This window comes from Lepus europaeus, chromosome 13 (assembly GCF_033115175.1).
Source record: "Lepus europaeus isolate LE1 chromosome 13, mLepTim1.pri, whole genome shotgun sequence".
In the NCBI taxonomy this organism is placed as follows: domain Eukaryota; kingdom Metazoa; phylum Chordata; class Mammalia; order Lagomorpha; family Leporidae; genus Lepus; species Lepus europaeus.
The window spans coordinates 96,289,969-96,311,473 of record NC_084839.1 but is presented as its reverse complement, the minus strand read 5'-3'; positions in this window follow the sequence as shown (position 1 = coordinate 96,311,473).

Genomic DNA, 21,505 nt, shown 5'->3' with positions numbered 1-21,505 from the left:
TGAATGCTGGTCTCTTGAGATCTGGCTCCCTTGAGACTCCCCAGATGGTACACATAATTGACAGATCACAGGCATTCAGTAGAGCACAACACATAGACATGCAATAGCCTGTGTGCTCCCTTGGGGGAACTGATAGCCACAGATAAAGTGTTTATTGCTCTTATGTTAGCATTTTGTTTACTTAGCATCTACAAAAACTGTTTGCTCTATGAAAGGATTTCTAACCATGAATTTTGTCCTCTCATTTTCATGAAACTATACTATCACCGTGAAAACATTTCTATTAGATTATTCTTCTCCTGAATTAGCATCACATGAAAGTTTGATGAAAGAAGTGATTTGATTTGAGGCTTCCCTATTGTCTTCTTGAAGTTCAGCATTTTGTTTATCCTATGCATTTGATTACCCAATACCCCTTTCAAACTGATTGGCAGAGCTAAAACACAATTAAAATGCAGATCCCTATTGTTTTATATTGCATTGCTTAAAAACAGACTATGACAATGATTCTGGAAAGAGCAGCTTTTGAAGAGGAGGAAGGAGGGAAGCAGGTGGAGGAAGGAAATCAAGTGAGACTATTTTCTGGCTAGAAATGAGCTTCAAACTGATTCTGTGGATGGGGCTGCAGTGTTGCCCAATCATGAGGCAAATAAACTTGATATCCCCACAGCAATCAGTTGTTGGCAATAGCTTCTTTAGGGGTGGGGGAGTGCAGAGTAACATGCCTCATGTGCTGTCTCCCAATTAGCAGAAGAATGTTCTGTGGTGGAGCAGGCATCTCACTGCTTTCAGCCACACAAAGCCACATCACATCTGAGCAGAGCACTGGCCACAACAACCGTAGCCTTTAAGTTGCATCATTTAGATCCAATTTCTTCTTGTATTCAATTTATCTCCTCCAGATTCGCCCTCTTAGGGATTCTGGCTGGGCATAATTTCTTGGAAAGCCTATCAGAAAAATATTGTTTGGACAAACTAGAAGCCCCACTACTGCAGCTGCTCCAGGGCCACTTCAGATTTTTCCTGTGTGACCTCCCAACACCATTCTATACACTGTTCCTCTGGGGCTAGCTGATCAAGTGTTCTTGCCTTATGAGATGAATTGATTCTTCCTGTGAGCTCTGAACTTTGGACATCCATTCACTGTCAGGCATGGTTCTTGTATTTGCCCCTTTAAAATTATAACAGGATAGGGAGATATAAAAAAATCCCCCCTCTCCATTGCTACTAGAGAGCCCAATTCTTTAATGGTATCTTCTATCATCATCCTTATCACATAAAGGACACTACCATGGAGCTTTTCAACAATGGTGGAGACCCATTTACCTTTGCATTTCTTGTTGCCTTTGTATATAGTGTCTCTCAGAACTGTTGAGAAAGAAATTCACCTGGTAATTTTTTGGAACTTCTATGCTAGATCCATGGTGCCATGCCTACTTCTCTGAGTACTTTGATTCCTTCCTACACAGACTGCTACAGCCATAGTTGTATTTTATTTCATATGGGCTGTTATTTTTTCTTTTTCTTTTTTTTTTATTTTTAGACAGGCAGAGTGGACAGTGAGAGAGAGACAGAGAGAAAGGTCTTCCTTTGCCGTTGGTTCACCCTCCAATGGCCGCCGCGGTAGGTGCGCTGTGGCCGGCGCACCGCGCTGATCCGATGGCAGGAGCCAGGTGCTTCTCCTGGTCTCCTGTGGGGTGCAGGGCCCAAGGACTTGGGCCATCCTCCACTGCACTCCCTGGCCACAGCAGAGAGCTGGCCTGGAAGAGGGGCAACCAGGACAGGATCGGTGCCCCAACCGGGACTAGAACCCGGTGTGCCGGCGCCACAAGGCGGAGGATTAGCCTAGTGAGCTGCGGCGCCGGCTTGTTATTTTTTTTCTAAGTTTTCAAGAGCCAGCCCAGAGGAATATTTAATTGTTTACCTGGGGTGCTTGCTAGGGTGTTCAATCCTGCATCATGGTAGAATGCCCCACATCAACAGACTTTTTTATAAAATTATTATTTGAAAGGCAGAGTTACAGAGAGAGAGAGAGAGAGAGAGAGGTTTTCCATCTGCTGGTTCACTTCCCTAATGGCTTTGATGGCCAGTGTAGGCAAGGCCAAAACCAGGAGCCAGGAGATTCTTTTGGATCTCCCACAAAGATGCAAGAGCATATTCTGCTGTTTTCCCGGGGACATTAGCAGGGAGCTGGATAGAGAGTGGAGCAGCTGTAACTTGAACCATTGCCCATATGGCATGCCGACACTGCAGGTGGAGGCTTAATCTTCTGTGTCACAATGATGGCCCCAGTGCACTTGCATTTATCTAGGTTTATACTCAGCCTCCTGGAATGAGCTCCCAGTTCAGTTCTCAGCCGTCATCCCCTAATTCCCTCTGGAAATGTTACCCAGATACCACAATGTCTTTGGTATACATATCCCCTCCTTTCCTAGAAAGCAGGCCTGATACTTTTTAAACTTTATAGAAGTATAATTATAGTATGAAATGCGTATATTTAAAGCAGTCAATTTAAGAAGTTTTAACAGATACACATATCTGAGAAACTATACCAAAGCAAAGATGACAAATGTATCTCTTACCCAAAAGTATAAGGAGTTTTCAAAATTCATATTCTTGAAAATGCTATGCCTGAATTTCAAAATGTTTTGCAGCAAAATAAATGTGTCTTTTAATTCCACTGTGCAGAAATGTTTTGAAATCACTTTGTATCTTTTTGCCCATTTGTAACATCTCCTCCCCACCCCCCATCCTTTCCCAGTCCTCCGGCAACCACTAATCTGCTGTCTGTGACTATAGTTAGCAAATTCTAGTTTTACATGAATAGAATTACAAAATGTATTAAATTTTTGTCTAGCCTCTTTCTTTCAGCATACTGAAGACACACCCATTTTGTTGCAGGTATTGATGGCTAGTTCCTTTTTATTTTTCAGTAAAGGTTTCCTTGTGTATGCACAGATACCTCTTGATTTATGATGGATTACATTCTAATAAAGCCACTGTAAATTGAACCTCTGGTACATTGGAAATGCATTGGCTCCACCTTGCTCAGCAGCACAGTGCCGGCTAGAGCATGGGTGGTTTCTTCTGGTGACCATAGGGCTGGCTGGGAGTTGCTACTGCCGAGCATCATCAGAAAGGATGGGACCACACAGTGCTAACCTCGGGATGAGCCTTGTTCAGTACTCCAGGTACAGTTTCTACTGAATGCGTATCATTTTTGTACCATGGCAAGTTGAATTGCCCTAGGTCATTGACTCTCTGTGTAGCACAATTCATGTGCACAGATTGTCTGTAATTGTCCCTTGACTTTGCTGTCTCTGTGATACTTGCTATTATTTGTATCCAATTTTACTAGATATTACACACAGAAAGATGAAGTTTACAAAGCAAAAGTTATTTTGCCTATGAAAACAAGGTAGAACAATTTAAAAAAGATAAATTGCTTAAAATGTTGCTTCTAAATTAGTAATGAGCAGAAGCAGACTAGGCACAAAGAGAACCAAGTGTGTGTTTTAGATAATCTTATGTGTACTGGTTCCATTTAAGGTCTGGCATAGATCCTAGCAAAGTGGTTTCGTAAAAGTAAGATATTTAACTACCATTCAGTAAGCCCTCTGAGTGTTGTAATCCAATTTACCATTTGTTATGTACGGCATCTACAAAGAGCAGATACTATGCTACAGCCTCAGGGCTGCTAAGTTGGTGACACCTGCCTGGGTTTCACGAAAAATGTCAGTATGGTTTGCAGTCACATTTTGTTAGCACAACTATGAAGTTATTATTAACTATACTACTCTAAAAATAACTTGCAGGGGAGGACATGCATCCTGGCAGTGAAAGCACTGTCTGAGATGCCCTAATCCCATTTTGGAGGAGTGTTTCCAGCCCTCGCTCTGGCTCTCAACTCAGCTTCCTGATAATACAGAAATTAGGAGGCAGTGGTGCTGGCCCAAGTCTTCGAGGCTCTGCCACCCACGTGAAGACCTAGATTGAGTTCTTTGATCCCAATTTTGGTTCTAGCCCAAGTCTGGCTGTTGACGTGGTCTGGAGAATAAACCAGTAGATTGGAGCTCTCTCTCTCTCTCTCTATGTTGATCTCTCTGGTTTTCTGCCTCTCAAGTTTTGAACAAGGGAAACAAGAATAAGTTGCAAGAACAGAACTACAGTCCAGTATGCTGATGCACCAGATAGCACATCATATGGAAAGGAGACTGGGGTGCTTGGTACAAGAATGATGTGGGGAGATGTGAAATGTACAAAGCCAGCAACTTGTGTGTGTGGAGTTCCAAACCCTCAGGCCTGCCAAAACTCATGTAACCTCTCAATAACAAGAGCATCCTTAAATCCTGAATATGTGTTGTCATTTCAGAGAGTATTTAGGATTAATTACTGTTTCAGAAAACTCAAAATGTTCTCTATGCATTTGACAATAGTCCTAACTATGTTTGGCATTACCAATAACGAGTTGAAATGCTGAAAACTCAATAAAAAGAACATTTTAATCCATCATTCTGGAGGAAAGTTTAATGATTTTTTGTTCTCTTTTAATCAGCTATATTAAAACAACATTGTCATATGAAGAAGCAATCAAAATTATGCAGCCAAAGAAAGCAGAAACAAGAATTATAATTACGTCAAACAGGTGATTATTAAAATATTCTATTTGGACAATTTTGTGGTATTAGTCAGCTCTTTGAAAATTTCTAATTTGTTGTGATAACTTTCCTCACTCTGGATAAATTCTTTCTTACCTAACCTGCTATTCATAAATTGGTATTATTTTTTTAAATAGAACACAGAATTATACAAGCTTCAAGTCTCATAAAACTTGGTTTACTCTGTGAGTAAGACAACTGCAAATGTTTGGGGAGAAAAATATAACATTTTGAAGGAATCAACATTAGCTAAGTGACTTTACATGTCCTTATGAATTCTTGTTCCACTTTAGGTTTTAAAGTTTTGATCAACAATGAGTCAGAACATGCCTTCACCCTCTATGTTTATTTCCAGCTGATGATTGTATTGCTTTTGATGATCCTATAGCAAGTGTCATTTATAAAACGTTTTCTGCACAATAGACACTTGTTGGCATTGTTATTTCATGGGAATGCCAAGAGAAACTTTGAGCCTCCTCCTCCCTCAAGTTCGATCTATGTCAAAAAATTCCCTCAGTAATTACAGCATGTAGTCCAAATAGACATGCACACTTACATACACACAGTTTATATCAAGTAGTGGAGTATATTGTTTTTCTTAAGCTCCTGCTTAGTGGAAATTCCATTGATTTTATTTCATTTGCATACAATCCACTGTTGTACAGGGAGAAAGAAAGAATGACATTGGGAATGTAAAATAACCAGACCTAACTCATGGTTGGCAGAGAGAAAATGAGCTGGAATTTAATACCAAGGCTGTTTGACACCTGAATAGTAACAGAACATGTCACACAAAACATGTCACTCTAAGTTGAGGCCCCTGGAGACCATGCAGAGACCACCATTTGCTGCTTGACGACAGGTATATTTTGAGACATACATCATTTGACAATTTTGTCATTGTGTGAACATCACAGGGTGAACATCCACTAATAAACCTGGTTACAACATCACTAGGTTGTATAATCTTATAGGACCACCATCTCATACACAGTCTGTCATTAATCAAGACATCATTGTGTAGTACATGATCACACAAGAAAACCTCTCTCTGCCTTCCTTCTACTTACCTAAAAGCAAGACATCCATTTGTAAGATCACCTGTCTTCCCTTCACAGAGACAGAGACAGACAGATCCTATATCCTTCCAACCACTGGTTCACTTGCCAAATGGCCACAACAGCCAGGGTTGGTCCAGGCAGAAATCAGGACCCAGGAACTCCACTCAGGTCTCCCAGCAGGTAGCAGGGATCCAAGCACTTGGACCATCATCTGCTGTCTTCCCAAGTGCATTAGTGGGAAGTTGGATAGGACGTGGAGCAGTGGGGACTTGAATTGGCACTCTAAAATGGAAGTCCAGCATCACTAGTGGTAGCGTAGCCCATAACTCCACAACATTCCTTTAGGCCCGTATCCTGGAGATGGCTCCACAGCAATCTACACAGCAAACACTAGTAATTAGCCTTTATTTATCATTTGACTCTCCTAGATCTGTCTTCCCCAGACTTGTCACCCCTAGGGACCCAGGGTTCTTTTCATTTGTCTTGTCATTTCTTTAAAATTGTATTCTTAGTTGAGGCCAAGTTCCAAAGTCACCTCTTTGAGAGACTATTTTCCCCTGAGATTAACACACTTACTGTCTTTTCTCTTGTTGATCTGCTTCTTTTTCTTGCTGCAGGAGTTCTAGGACAGAACTTGGATGGATAGAGAGAAAATCATTTTCCTTCAGGAAACTCTGTTCTCCTCCTGTCTCCCGTTCCTCACTAACACCTCAAAATTAAATGTAGCATTTAGCTGTTCTCTCATAATTGAAGTAAATAAAATCTTCAGTATAGGTTAATCTTGCATGTCGTACTTTCCCTTCTTTTTAAAAATGATTCTTTAATAAAATATAATCTCATCTTTGTGTCTTAAGGCAAGAGTGGCTTCCAGTCCCTTCTTCACTCAAACTCCTTCCATGTTGACAAATTCCTTCAATAATTATAGTATGTATTCCAAACACACACACACACACACAGCTTTACATCAAGGTGTATAGCATGGGCATTTCATAAAGACTGCCCTAAGCCTTCCGATTTTTCCTCTTATTCTCTTTTCCCATTCTATGTATTTTCTGTCCCTAATTATGGCCCATGTCTCTCTCTAGTATGGAAATTCTTGAATGTTGTGATAATTATCTTTCTTCTCTGGAGAAGAAAATTTTTCAAATTTACTTTGAGGTAAGTAGTTGAACTTACTGAAGAACAAAATTGCAACAGATTGAGCTTAAAGACTTGACTGGTTTTATTAGTGACTCATGAATTGGGCAACATCCAGACTTCAAAATAGGGAGGATCTCCGATGAGCTGAACAAGATGGGTAAGCTTTATAGCCAGAAAAAAGTGGGGGAAAGTAGCAACAAAGAATAAATAGCAGATTGGTCGTTTCAAGGTTCCTTTCCTTAGAGGTCTGTGAGCAAAATCTTGATGGCTTAATGGGATTTGGTTATTATCTCTCTTCTTTATTCAGAAAAGCAGATTTTCCAAGAAAACTACAAAGATACTTAAAAAATTCATGGAAAAATGTATTTAAAAATGAGTTGATTTTAACGCAAAAATTTTGAAATCCATGCATAGTTTTTCATGATGCTTATTTCCATGAGCTTTTAAAAATTTATCTGAAAGGCAGAGTATAAGAGAGAGGGAGAGAGGGAGAGAAGAGAGAGAGAGGAGAGAGAGGGGAGAGAGAGAGAGAGAGAGAGAGAGAGAGAGAGAGAGAAATGGGCCAGGCCACAGTCAGGAGCCAGGAAGTCCAGCCAGGTCTCCAACAGAGGTGGCAGGGAAACAAATCCTTGGACCATATTCCACTGCCTTTTCAGAGATATTAGTAGGGAGCTAGACTGGAAGCAGAGTAGCCAGAACTTGAACCATAGCTCCAATATGGGATCTGGCATCACAAAGCCACTTAACCTACTGCCCCACAACTCTGACCATCCATGAACTTTTTGAAGATTTCTGATATGCATGGACTGCAAGTTTCACCCCCCATATTAACATATCTTTTAATTCCATTTTCCATGATGTTTTTGCAGTACCCACGTGTGTACTCGGGTTTTGGTTTAGTGATGTGGAACTTCAGCATTGAGTGACTCCATTTTGGGGACTTCTGTGTTTTCATTAACAGACTTCCTCATGCTCTATTTGTTTAAACATAAGCAAATTTAATTACTCAAGTTTGAGTATTTAAAATTTCATAGTCCTTGAGATAAGCATCACAGCAGATTGTTGAATACCTTGGGGAACTTTGTTAGATGCAGGGCCATGATTTGTGTGGTCTGAGTGACAGCTTGCTGTATGGCTCACAGGAGTTGAATTCCAAAGCAGATTCCTGGGAGGAAATAGTGAGAAGAGGCAAAATTAAGAGGCTGACACAACAACAATATCTGATAACATGTCTTTATCACTAGGCTGGCATTCCTTAAGGAGGTTTTCTCCAAAGTCTAAGTAACAAATAGAGCAAGCTTCAGAAGACTTTCTTCTGCAAGAGTTGAAGTAGCTGAGGGGGAAAAGGCAATTCTAGTCCTCCCTTTCTACCCACCACCCTTACATGTGTTATTGACTGAAGAGTCTTGCTGTGTATTAGTTAGAGCTTTTGCTTTTTCTGGTCAGTCTCTGCTGCTTTTAAGGGGCTTCACATGCTTTCCATTCTGGTCCTTCTCAACTGTGCAACAGAATTGTAAGTTTTCATTAACCTCCTGGTCCATACCCTGTCACAACTTGAACAGAAAAGGTTATAGCCGATCCAAAAAAAAAATCATGTTACAGAAAAGTTTCTTAATGAAGCAAGTGCTCGGACAGAAATAGCCCTTAATACCTTGGGCCTTTGAGGCAAGAAGAATTGGTGAGATGTGCTTTCATGGTTGGTCGACTTCATTTTTTTAAACCAAAAGTGCCAATAGGAAACTTAAAATGTTCCTATGGATATAAAAGCCTAGAGCATAAGAAGCTATTCTTACCTTTTATGCAAACCATTTCCTTCTCTGGGAAGTCTGTAAAAGCAGACTAATTCATGAAATGCTCTGTTTAAATGAAAATCTTTCTGCGTTAAAGCACACAGCAGCCTGGAGATTCGGTCTTCCATCTTCCCAGTTAAATGACAAGTCCTCTCTTTCCTGATTTGCTTTTCTTTTAAAGACTCTCAGGGCAATGCCTGAAATGTGAAGCAGCTGTCCCTGGTATATTGATTGGGGTGGTAGGTGAGAAAGCAAGGAAGAGGGACGGGAGCTCACAGGAGGACCTGGGGAGCCTGGAGAGGGAGGGAGCGAGGACCAGGCAGAGAGAGGACGATGTGCCCCACACATGATCTCACCTGTGCACACCCTCCTGACAGCCACCTCCCTGTTCCCTCTATGATGGAATTAGAAGGAAACTTTATTTATTTATTTATTTATTTATTTTTGCATTTCTATGTCATCAAAAGAGTGAAAAAGACTTGATTTTTCCAAGGAAAACTATTATACAGTACTCAAACTCTGAGTGTTTTTCATGAGTGTGATTTGTTATATTCCATTTCAAAAATAATCTGTAATACACCAACTTATTTTTCAAAATGAGAAAAAAAATTACCTCGATCTTGGGAACAGGCTGTTTAAAGGCATACATTCATGAGAATATTTCACTAACCACCACCATTGCCCTGGGGAAAAACAGCTCCTGTTGAAACAAAGAAGTTCTGCATCGGAAGAACTGATGTGGTGTAACTAGGTGCTTTAGTTCTATGTGAGCGGGAAGTCCCTGCAAACCCACAAGGTAATGCTAGCCCTCTGCTTGTCAATCAAAACGTCTTCTTTCTGGGATGCACCTGCTTCCTCCTGGACCTAAGGGGGACACCATGAAAATATGGATATAAGCTCTGTGTGGTATTTATGGAGGTACCTTAAAAATCCCAGGTAGCTTCATGTCTGCAGGGCACAATCCCTACCTCACAAAAGAAGCTAGCATTCAGGGAGATCCACAGGTGCTCTCTCTCTCTCACCCTCTTTCTCTCTCCATCCTCACTTTGGGCAATCCCCTGACCCATTCTTAATGGGTAGTACCCCGTGGGGGGGCAACCCACACTCTGGCATGTGTGTGTGTTCACTTCCTCACCTTTTGAATATTTTGCCATCACTTTGTTCACCTTTTACGTGTCTGCACTTAGAAATCTTATTTTTGCATGAGGCAAGAACCTGGAATAAGATTAACGCATTTATGTCTGTATCATAATGTTAAGTAGATACAGATATAATTCTTGAAGCAAAAACTGATAACAAAATAAATATTACTTTTAAATTTCCTTTTTCTTGAAACATCTGTAGGAAATATTAGTAACTGCCCCAAAATTTCATATTACTTTTGGTCTGCTTTTTTTTTTTTCGGTTTTCCATCTAAAAAAAAGTCATTGAAGATTTCTGTGCTTTCAACTGCAATTTGATAAAATGTCAATACCTTTTACTGTGTTTAATTTGATTCCTTCTGTTTACAAAGCTAATCTTGGCCCCTCTTTCTGCCCAGAAACCCACCACCTGGGAGAAGGAGTACTGTTTAATTGATCATGATGATTGTTAACTGGCTTAACCACCTGCCATAGAGGAAGAGAAATGAGACAATGGCTAAATATGGACGTTCTCTCCTGCCCCGCTACTGTGTCAGCTCAGGAACAGTGCTGTTTCTAGTGGGGTTGCAGCTGGCTCTTGACTGCTACTATCTGTGTGTGGTTGTGTGTGTGTGTGTGTGCTTTGTGTGTCTGCCCAGCTTTGTGCTCAGGGACTGCAAATTAGAAGCTGGAAATCGACAATGGTGGGAGTACTTGTTCCACAGAATTGGCGAGTGCTCCAAGTCAGATATTCTCTTTCTCCCTGCGGGTTCTCAGCACACAACAACTGGTTGCACACAGCCCTCTCTTTTAACTCAGAAAGTATCTCAGGTGGAAATAATGTGTTTTGTGCAAATAGAGCTCTGTAAACCACAGTAATTCCTCTGTAAAATCCCTCACCCCCTTTCTCAGAGGCGTCCCTTCGAGATTTCTTTCCTCCTCCTCCTCCTCCTCCTCCTCCTTCTTCCCTTTTTTTTTTTTTTTTTTCAATTTTAGCCAACTGATACTTTTCTTTTGGTTTGCTTTAGTTCTTGATAATCTTTTTTCTCAGACTTTGGTCATTTATTTTCACTTGCAAGGAAGTAAAAATCAAGCTGTCATTCTCAGAAGCTGGGAAAGCAGCTGTCTTCAGAGATTTGAAACGCTTCATCATTTTTAGCAAATTCTACTCTAGTTTGGAGCATTGATCAGGGTGTGTGTGTGTGTGTGTGTGTTGGGAGAAAGGAGAGCAGGGAGACAGGGAAAGATTTTTAGTATTTGGCTCATTTGATTGTGGGGCCTAGCAAGTTCAAAAATCTAAAAAAAATACCCTCAAAGCAGCCTCTGGGCTTCAGCTTGACCAAACAACTGGAGACCACAGGCAAGCTGACACCAATAATTACCCACCACAGCGGCTTCCATTCAGCCAGAAAACAATATGCTTCATATTATAAAATGAGTGAATCCCTTTTTAAAAGCATGAACACCAATCACATTTTGATTGCTTGTGGGAAAAGTAGAATGGAATGTCTTTAAGAGGAGTTGTTTGGGGATCCTGGGAGCAAAGGTAAACACCTTCCCATTCTGATCTTTCTCCAACTTCTGGTGGACTTTCCATGGATCCCTTACCTGCTCTGTGTCTGGCCATGCACACCCTAGGGCCAGCCTCGAAAAATACGGTCTTGGTGAAAACTGTTACCCCAGGGTAAAGGAATTCATTTACAGTGCCTCGCACTGCTTTGGGAAAATGGGTTGGGGAATATACAGGTGATGGTTATAAGAGATTTAACACTTCCATTACTGTAGAAACAGGTGTTTCTGAATTTATTCTTTGGGCACTTAAATTAAAAGCATTTCTAATCACTTGAAATGCTGTATTAGGAGTAAATACTGATGTTTTCGGTCAACCAGGCACTTGTACATTTCATAGTGACTGCCATTTAGTTGGTAAACATCCATAATACATACTTTATATATATGATATGTGTAAATAGATAGGTAGATAGATATAGGACACCAATTTTGATTAAAATATAGTGAATGTGACAAATGTAACTATATATCTATTTTCTGTGTCTGATCCAAAACTTAAAAAGAAAATATTCCCTTCATTAGACTTGGAAGAATGATTTTAGGAGAAAATGTTGAATATTAAAAATTCAGATTTTGTGTCCTTGCCCATAAAAGTATACTAGTCAAGACTTATTCACTGGTTAGCCTATCCATTGTCATTATTTTATTATACACAATGCCCAGTGATTCTTACATTAGGAAAATTGACAACTAATTTTCCAAAAAATTCAATACTCTCCTATTTGGCAAATTTTTCTAAGTATCTAGGGAGGTAAGAAGGGTGAATATGGAACACAACTTTTAAATGTGGTTATTTCTTAGTGTAGACTCAACCCAGTTTCTTTTACTAAAAAATGTAGATATAGATTTTTATTGTCATATGGTGAAAGCTTTTTAACTCTTTCTTAAGGAAGCTCCCATAAAGAGCTTATATTTATATTAAAGCCTCTGCTATTTGGTTCTATACAGAAAGTAGTACTAAATTAATTACTCACAGTCATTAGTAAATTTGGCATTAATAATATTCAATTTTTATGATCTTTGAGAGATCTGATTATCAGTTTATAAAATGAGGTCTCTTATATTCAAAGTACCCATGATATTTTAGGAAAACTTCCTTCCATTTTTATAAGAACATAGATATGTATAAAATCTCCAAAATGGTGAAGCACAGTACTTCTGATGATATTTAATTCTTTCTTTTCTTTTAATTTTTTTTTTAACTCCAAGCTCACAGGGTGATAGCAAGATGCTTTTTTTAGTCTTGGGAAATTAATTCTAGTACAGATTATAAAATACTCCCTATTTCTTCTTTATGTTTTTGACCTTTTATTTTAAATTATATATATAAATTTAAATACATACATATATATATATATATATATATATATATATGATAAACAAAAGTCCTGTATTTTACACACTCAGATTTAGGGTCATGGTGGTAATTCCTACCTTTCTCTCTCTGCCATTCATTCTCCCGCCTTCACTTCTTCCTTTCTTATTTTTTTCTTTTAATTTTTTACAATGACATACTTTCATTTTATTTTATAGTCATAAGAGTAACACCTAATAGGTAAATAAGTCAACAAATAATAAGAACAAGCAAAAACAAACAGTATAAACAGGGACTATAAACAATAAGCAAATCTCAGAATGTCAATTATGTTCATTCACATTACATTTTTTGTACTCTATTGGTTACCACAGATCAGGGAAAACATATAGGGACTGGCTTATTTCACTAAACATAATGGTTTCCAGATACATCCATTTTATAGCAAAAGACAGGATTTCATTCCTTTTTTATGGCTGAGTAGTATTTCATAATGTATATATACCACAAATTTCTTTATCTGGTAATCAGTTGATGGACATCTGGGTTGATTTCCTATCTTAGCTACTGTGAATTGAGCAGCAGTAAACATGGGGGTGCAGATAATTCTTTCATATGCTGAGTTCATTTTGTTTGGGTAAATTCCCAGACGTGGGATGGCTGGGTCATATGGTGGATCTGTTTTCATATTTCTGAGGCGTCTTCGTGCTGTCTTCCACAGTGGCTGTACTAGTCTACATTCCCACCAAGAGTCTATCAGGGTAACTTTTTGCCACATCTTCACTGGCATTTATTGATTTTTGGTTTTTGGGTGATAGTCGCCATTCTAACTGGGATGAGGTTTAAATTTACTGTGATTTTTATTGGCATTTCTTTGATGGCCAGTGATCTTGAGCATTTTTTCATGTGTCTGTTGGCCATTTGCAGTTGATTCCATGAAATACTGTTCATGTCCTTTGCCCATTTCTTAACTGGATTATTTGTTCTGTTGTTGAGTTTCCTGAGCTCTTTATAGATTCTGGATGTTAATCCTTTATCAGCTGCATTGTTTGCAAATATTTTCTCCCATTCTGCCGGTTGCCTCTTGACTTGATTGAGTGTTTATTTTACAGGGCAGACACTTCTTAGCTTGATGTAATCCAATTGGTCTATTTTTTTTGGTCTATGCTTTTTATTTTATTGGTCTATGCTTTTGTTACCTGTGCTTCTGGGATCTTCTCCAAGAAGTCTTTGCCTATACCAATGTCTTATAGCATTTCCCTGGTGTTTTCCTCTAGTAATGTGTTGGCATCAAGTTATAGAATTAGCTCCTTGATCCACTTTGAGTTGATTTCTGTATAAGGTGCAAGGTAGGGATATTGTTTCATACTTCTGTGTGCATAGATCCAGTTTTCCCAGCACCATTTGTTGAAGAGACTGTCCTTTCTCCAGGGATTGATTTTAGCTCATTTGTCAAAGACTAGTTGGTTGTTGATGGTGGATTAATTTCTGGGGTTTCTGTTCTGTTCCACTGGTCTACACGTCTACTTTGTGTGCCAGTACCAGGCTGTTTTGCCCTGTAGTATGTCTTGAAGCCTGATGTTGTGATGCCTCTGGCTTTGTTTTTGTTCTTTATGATTGCTTTAGCAATTTGAGGTCTCATATGAATTTTTGCATTTTTTTGCTTACTATTTTTTGAACTCTTGGTGTGGAGTTGATCTTATAAGTAAACAGAACATAGATCATTGTAAAATTAAGAGAGAGAATGAAGGGTAGGTGCATGGGCTGAAGGGAGGGTAGGGTGAGAATATCACTATGTTCCTAAATCTTTATATGTGAAATACATGAAATTTGTTCAACTTTAACAATTTTTAAAAATACATTCATTAACAGTAATAATAATTGATGACAAAAAGATGGTGCTTCCTCCTCCTATTTGTCAGGAGCCTTTGTTGGGGGATGGGAGGCAGACAATGTGCTATGGCTTCATGGGTTTAGTTTGGCACCCTGTTCCCCCTACTAGCACTGCAGGCTGGGTTCAAATTCCAGTGTAGTCTGCAAGCTTCTCCCTCAGGCAGTATCACCAATGACATGAGCCGCGGCAGTCTCCCGTCATTTCTCTTTAAGAAGATGGTGACTCTTCCTGATGCTGGTTCTGGTGCTGGTAGTGGAACAGAGGGGCACTGCCAGACTTCTTGAAGCCACGAATGGCCTGCAAGAGTCAGGGAGGCGAAGGAAGCAGGGTGGTTTCCTGGTCCAAGCCTGGCAGTTGCTCAGACCCCAGTCAACTTCCCAGGCAGAAGTATAAGTCAGTGGGTGACTGTGGAATTCCCTCTCAGCTAAAACTGTGAGTGTTGGGGATGCAGCTACTTCTTCCTACTTTGTCACCATGTGGCGGCTCACAGCCAGCAGCTGGCTGTGCTGCCCCGCTGGCTGCAGTGGCTCCTTGGCTCCTGCCTTTCCTCCTGGTCCACAGAGGTTTTGTTTGTTTGTTTTTTCAGTTCTTGACCAACAATTTCCATCCATCAGGCCCCTAGAAATGTGGTCCTTCCTTTGTTCTCTTCATATCCCTTATCAACTGAAATTAGTGTGGCTACACCCTATTCAGCCATCTTGAATCTCTGTCCCCAAATCTCAGATCAACACATGTTGTTATCTGTGCCTTGCTCTGACTTATCCTATTTCTGATGTAGCCTCGTTATTTTCTAACTTCTCATGGTAACTTTCTACCTTATCCCACTCTACAGATTCTTCAAGGGACTATCTAATGACCCATAATATTTTTTACAAGATTTAGAAATTATTTTTCATTGGGGATGAAAATCAATACAAACCATGTAAATAGAAGTTATGGAAACTATATATACAGACTTTAATGCCAGGACCTATGTTCTGACCATAAGAAGGTTTTGGTCAGGTAGATTTCAGGTTTTAGAGAAAATTCCTTCAAAGTAAATAAATGTGCCTGCAAAGCTAAAGGACACCATGATTTAAAAAGTGGAGACTGCTTTGATGACAATGCTGTATAAAATAGAAATAGCAATACATAGAAGTTTCTAAAGAACCAAATTGCTAAAGTAAAACAATAAGAATTCTCCTAGGAGGTTCAAGAGTAGACTTGATATGAAAGCTAATTGAAATATAGAATAATAAATATTATGCAATCTGCAAAATAGATAAACACATTTTTAACACAAGCAGAGACTCATTTATTTATTTTTTTGAGTTACTTTTCTGTTAAATTAGACTTCCGATTGAGCTCATTTTGTTTTTGCTGGAGAAATGGTGTACACCATCAAGCACACCAACATATACATAATAGGAGCTCCAGAATATGAAGAGTGAGAAAAAAGAGCATACTTGTCAAATAGTATGATTAGTGGTGCGTTAGCCTGTGACTATAAAGGAAGTTCAAAGTACGTTTGTGCAAAAAATAAAGAAAAAAAGAAAGAAAGGAGAGGGATTGAAGGAGGGAAGAATGTATGGTTATTGTCTTAGAATTGAACATATGAAATCTGTTCACTTTATATCAATAAAGTGTTTTAAAAGAAATTTTGGAGTAATATAATAATGGAAACTTGCCAATTCACTGTTAGATTTTCACTTTTAACTATCTTTCTTTTAAGAAACAGGATGACTTAAAAATAAGTTTATATAAGAATCCAGAGATTCTAGGTTAAGAATAATTCTGTATACTCTAAAAATATCTGACATAAAAAATTGCCCAGTTGTCTTAACAGTAAACAAGATAAGTTTATCCCAAATACAAGGCAATCTGATGTTGCATCCCTTTATTTTTTTTTTTCATTACAAAAATAATTATCCATGCTAAAAACTGATTTATATAGTTCATTTTCAGGAGTGTTAAGTATGGCATAGAGGGGATTCAGTTCCATTTTTTTTCCTAGAAATATATCATGTAAGGAGTAAAGACATTTGCTTACTTTTCTTTACAGTTATTAAAAATCAATCAGTATTGATTGTGCTAGGAATGAGTCAATTTGTTGATAGATATGTGGACTCTCCACGTGTCAACTGTCAGTTTTCCCCTTCGTGTAGAGATAAAACACGGTGACAGGGAACACGTGTGTGAGACAGAACAAGGCGCCAAGAAAGGGCAGTCCCTGGCTCTGCACACAGCAGGGCCCTTCCTTTTCACAAGCCCTGGGCCTTGTCTCCTATGTAGCAACTGTTTCCTTCTGATTCTCCATGACAACTCTTACAAACTAGCAAACAGAAGTACCATCATCAAATGATTTCCTTAATGATGAAATGGCAGTATTTGGAAGCCAAAGGAGCTCACAAAGAAACAGATGGCTCTGCAAATGAGTTGTAGCTTCCTAATTTCAAAATTGAGGTTATTGCTTTTGCCAGCAGTGGGCAAATGGAAATTTGTCATCAGACAAGCTCTGCTAATAGATAGGCTTATTTTTCTCACATTTTTCCTTAAAGCAATGTATATGGCAACTCATTGTGTTATGTAAAGAATCAAGTATAAACTTTGAGGGGTAAACTAATCGAAAGGATAAATAACTGGGTTTAAGGATTAATCCATCTGTAGTTTTCAAGCCAATTAAATCTCCACTCCATGTGAAACCCAGTGAATACTGGGTCCAGAGAAACATGAAAAAACTTTTAAAAAAGATCCCATGTTATCGTCAGAATTGTCCCTTCTTCTGTCACCTCCCCCCACCCAGTCTGTTAGGTGACCACATCGGTTTACCAGCAGTAGACTGGTCTTAACAAACTGTTTTTTCTCTAACACGATTCTCTCCTTTAGCCCTCAAGGCTTTATGGTGATATGAAGGTACTTGAAAATGAAGTGAATAGGTAAGTTTATTTTGATGCTAGAAAACTCTAAAACCCATTCATCTGAGGGGTCTTCAAAAAATTATTAAAATGCAGATTATGAAGAAACTAAGCATGGATTTTAAAACTTTTTTTGCACCAAAAACAAAGTTGTCTTTTAACTCTAGTATCTCATGCACATTTTGAAGTACTTTTCATAGCTCAACTGAAGGACAAACTTCTCACTGGTGTTTTTGGCTTACCACATGAATATACGATTTAAAAACATAACAAAACAGATGGGGTTGGTATGTAGCACCCTGTGTCTAAGAAGTCCCCTCCTGCCAGGACCCCTGGTCAGACTAGTAAGAAACCAGTCTCTGATTACCTGGTTTATTTTACACCTGCTTGGATAGCTACTATCCAGAGATTTAGAGATAAAAACTCATGCCATCCTTGAAACTTCTGCGGGCAGGCAGTGGGTTATCTTCTTTGGAAAGTTGCTTGTTGCTGGTTTTGATTTTTTAATACAGGAGGTTATTTGAGGATACTTCAAAAAGTTTGCAGGAAGTATATATTATGAAAAATAAATAATGCATAAATTGTGAATATGTTTTGTACCCCCAAAAAACTTAGCTTTTAATTCATCATTCCATGGCTTTCCACATCTTTAGTTTTTTTTTTTAAATAAAATTTGAATATTCATTATTCATTTGAAAGGCAAAGTTGCAGACAGAGAGGGAGAGACAGAGATCTTCCATCTGCTGCTCAGTTCACTCCCCAAAGGTTCCAGTAACTGGGACTGGACTAAGCTGAAGCCAGGAAGCAGGAACTCCATCTGGGTCTCCCATGTCAGTGGCAGGGGCCCAAGTTCTTGGGGCACCATCTGCTGCTTCCCAGGCATATTAGCAGGGAGGTGGATAGGAAACAGGGCAGCTGACTCCACAAGGTGCTCTTAGGGATGTTGGAGTAGCAGGCAGTGGCTTAATCCACTGAACCACAATGCTGGCTCCCAACACATGTGTAGGTTTTGCTTCTGGATTCAACAGATTGAAAATATATTTTGGGAACCAGCACTGTGTGCTGCTGCCTACAGTGCCGGCATCCCATATGGGCGCCGGTTCGAGTCCTGGCTGCTCCTCTTCTGATCCAGCTTTCTGCTACATCCTGGGAAAGCAGTAGAAGATGGCCCAAGTCTTTGGGCCTCCGCACTCACATGGGAGACCCGGAAGAAGCTTCTGGCTCCTGGCTTCAGATTGGCGCAGCTCCGTCCAATGCGGTCAGTTGGGGAGTGAACCAGCGGATGGAAGACCTCTCTCTCTCTGCCTCTTCTTCTCTCTCTGTGTAACTCTGACTTTCAAGTAAAATAAATAAATCTTTAAAGAAAAAGAAAATATTTTGGGAAAAATTATATCTGTGCAGAACATGTGCAAAATCTTTTCCTTCTCATTATTAGCTAAGTAGTACAGTGTAACGACTATTTCCATAGCATGTGTAGTGCGTTGGCTAGCCTAACAACCCACATAGGATTTAAAGTGTATGAGAAGACTGTGTGGGTCACACGTAAATACTCTACATTTTTTACAGGGAGGACTTGAGCATCCAGGAATTTTGATATTCACTGGGGTTTTCTAGAACCAAGCCCCTGTGGATATTGAAGGGCAACTACAGTGAAGTTCAGAAAGAGAAATTCGAGGAGCCACACAGGAAGCATTTCTCTTGTGATGCCATGACCAAGTCAAAATGGAGGGCTCTCATGGCCGCACCCAGCGGGGCTCCCAGACAGCTCCCAGCCCACTCAGCTCACTTCCTCTCAGCCACACAGAGACATCCAGAAAGGTAAGGGAGAGACTAGGGTCCATTTGTTTACAGATTAAACTCCAAGAGATTTAAAGTCAAGGAGTTCCTTTATGTCCCTCTGTTCTGATTATAGCAGTGGGAAGACAGCAGGCATTCATTATTTCAGAATTAATTTTGAGATAACAATAAGTGCTCCAAATGATGTTTCCAAACGTAGGCTATATGCTTCCTCTCAGGGCATTTTTTTTTTCTCTTTTCAGGAAACCTCAGAGTATTTTGGGCAATTGCAGGTGGGCCTTTTGCTACTCTGTTTTATTGGTGCACATTATCACCAATGAAAACGAGAAAATATAGAACGCTGAAATGGAGCAAGATGAGTGACAGACACTGAGCAATTCTTGTAGAACGTGGGGGTATTTTTGCTGTTGATTTTAAAAACAGTATTTTCCTCTAGGTAAAGTGAAGGGCATTCTCCCAAGGCATTGTAAACACTTTGAAAGAGAAAAGGAGGAAAGGAAGCCAATGCACTCGCTTTGCCTCCAACTCAGCGGCTCCCAGCGTGTCATTGCTGCTACTGTGTACTTTCAGCTTCTGGACACATTCTAAGATCAGCACCACGGCACTGCATGTAATTAGTAAAGAGCTCCATGTGTCTTCGGCACCTAATAGGCGCCAGGCAATGTTCTCTGTGCCTTACGCACATCTCAATGGGATAAGGCACTGTGCATGGGAGGCAAAGGAGGCGTTGACAGGTTACCCCAACACTTATTAAGGACACACAACCTGGAAGCATTATTCTCCTTAATAGTTTGCTTTTAATCTTAATGAGTATATTTCAGCATAGGCATTCCTGTTTCAATACTATATGCAATTCAGAGAATTTAGGCTGTTTTTTCAAGGCTATGTTTCAAGCAGAAGCAGTGTCAGGAAAGAGGAGACAGAGCATGAAGCCACAGCCAGACCAAGTTTATTCAGAAGAATAAAGCCAGGGAGGGGCTCCCTCCCAGGTGAACGCACAGCAGGGAGTTGCCATTGAACACACAACAGGGAGAGAGGGAGCCCCTTCCCTTACAGACTAGTGGTTTGTATAGTGTAAAGCAGCCTGCAGGGAAATGCTTGGGGCTCTGAGCTAAAGCTGGGCTGCCAAGATAGAGAGCTTGGGCTAGATCCACAGGTCCTGGGAGATTACAGTGTGGGCTGGGAGGGTCTTGGGCTGAGGCTGAGGCTGGACCCTGGGGCCGAGCTTCTGAGTTGTAGGGAGAGAGCTTGGGAGGAGTACGGGAGCTCAGGCTCCCAGATAGTGGGCTCTTCAGATAGTGGAGTGTCCAGCATTCCAGGCAGGGCAGGGCTGGTCAATTTTCAGGGCAGAGACATGGGGGTTGGGGTGGGGCTGCTTGCTGTTATGCAACATGGATCCAAAGCTTTTGTCCTTGCTCCATCAATGCACTGTTCTGCTGTTCTGAGGAGACTCTCTGATTCTGTGCTTCCCAGATAGTGGTCCAGACCCACAAGGTGGGTGTCACCTGGGATTGCCTCAGTGAGCAGTGCAGTCTGAAGTGCATAGTTGCATCAGGAGCTGCATTGTCACAGCCTCCCCACTACCAACAGCACATCCACCTTTCAGAGGTGCTGTGTTCATCACTCTGTGGTCCTCCGATAGACGACTCGGCAACACATCACATATGTCAGTATTTCTAAGGCAGCTGACGACTGTTCCCAGCAGGAGGTATCTGTACTTTCTAGAAGCCACTTGGGAATGATAGACATCCCTTTCCTTCCTCCTCATCACATCCTCACTCCTGCCTCTCACCAGTCACTGCATAGAGTCTTCAGGCAGATGTTGTTCACTTGAGCTTAACCACCGGAAACAGCTTTAGCCCTTTACAACTAGTGCTGGTTCTGCCCCTAGAGAGGCTGATCATGCATTTCTTGGTGAAAAACCACCCCGAAAGCTTTTGAGTTTCAGGAGGATACGTGGTCTCCCAGATGTGAGTTAGGTGTGTGCTGTGCTCCCTCCCTTGTCTGTGCACCTGGGATCTTGTTTACTGGAAGGCTTCAGTCCTTTCAATCCCTTTCTCTCTAAATGTGCTTGTTGTCACCTGGAAAAAGCCCTGCTTGCAAGGCTGTCTTCTGCCTCTGTTCTCTTTCCTGCTGTTTTCTGGAATGTACAGAATAACCACATGTACCCAGGGTTGAGAGTTGGACCAAAACCAGAGAGAAATGCGAGTGTTCTGGCAGGAAGCGTGGAAGTGCGTCTATAGAGGGAACCAGCAGTAAGACA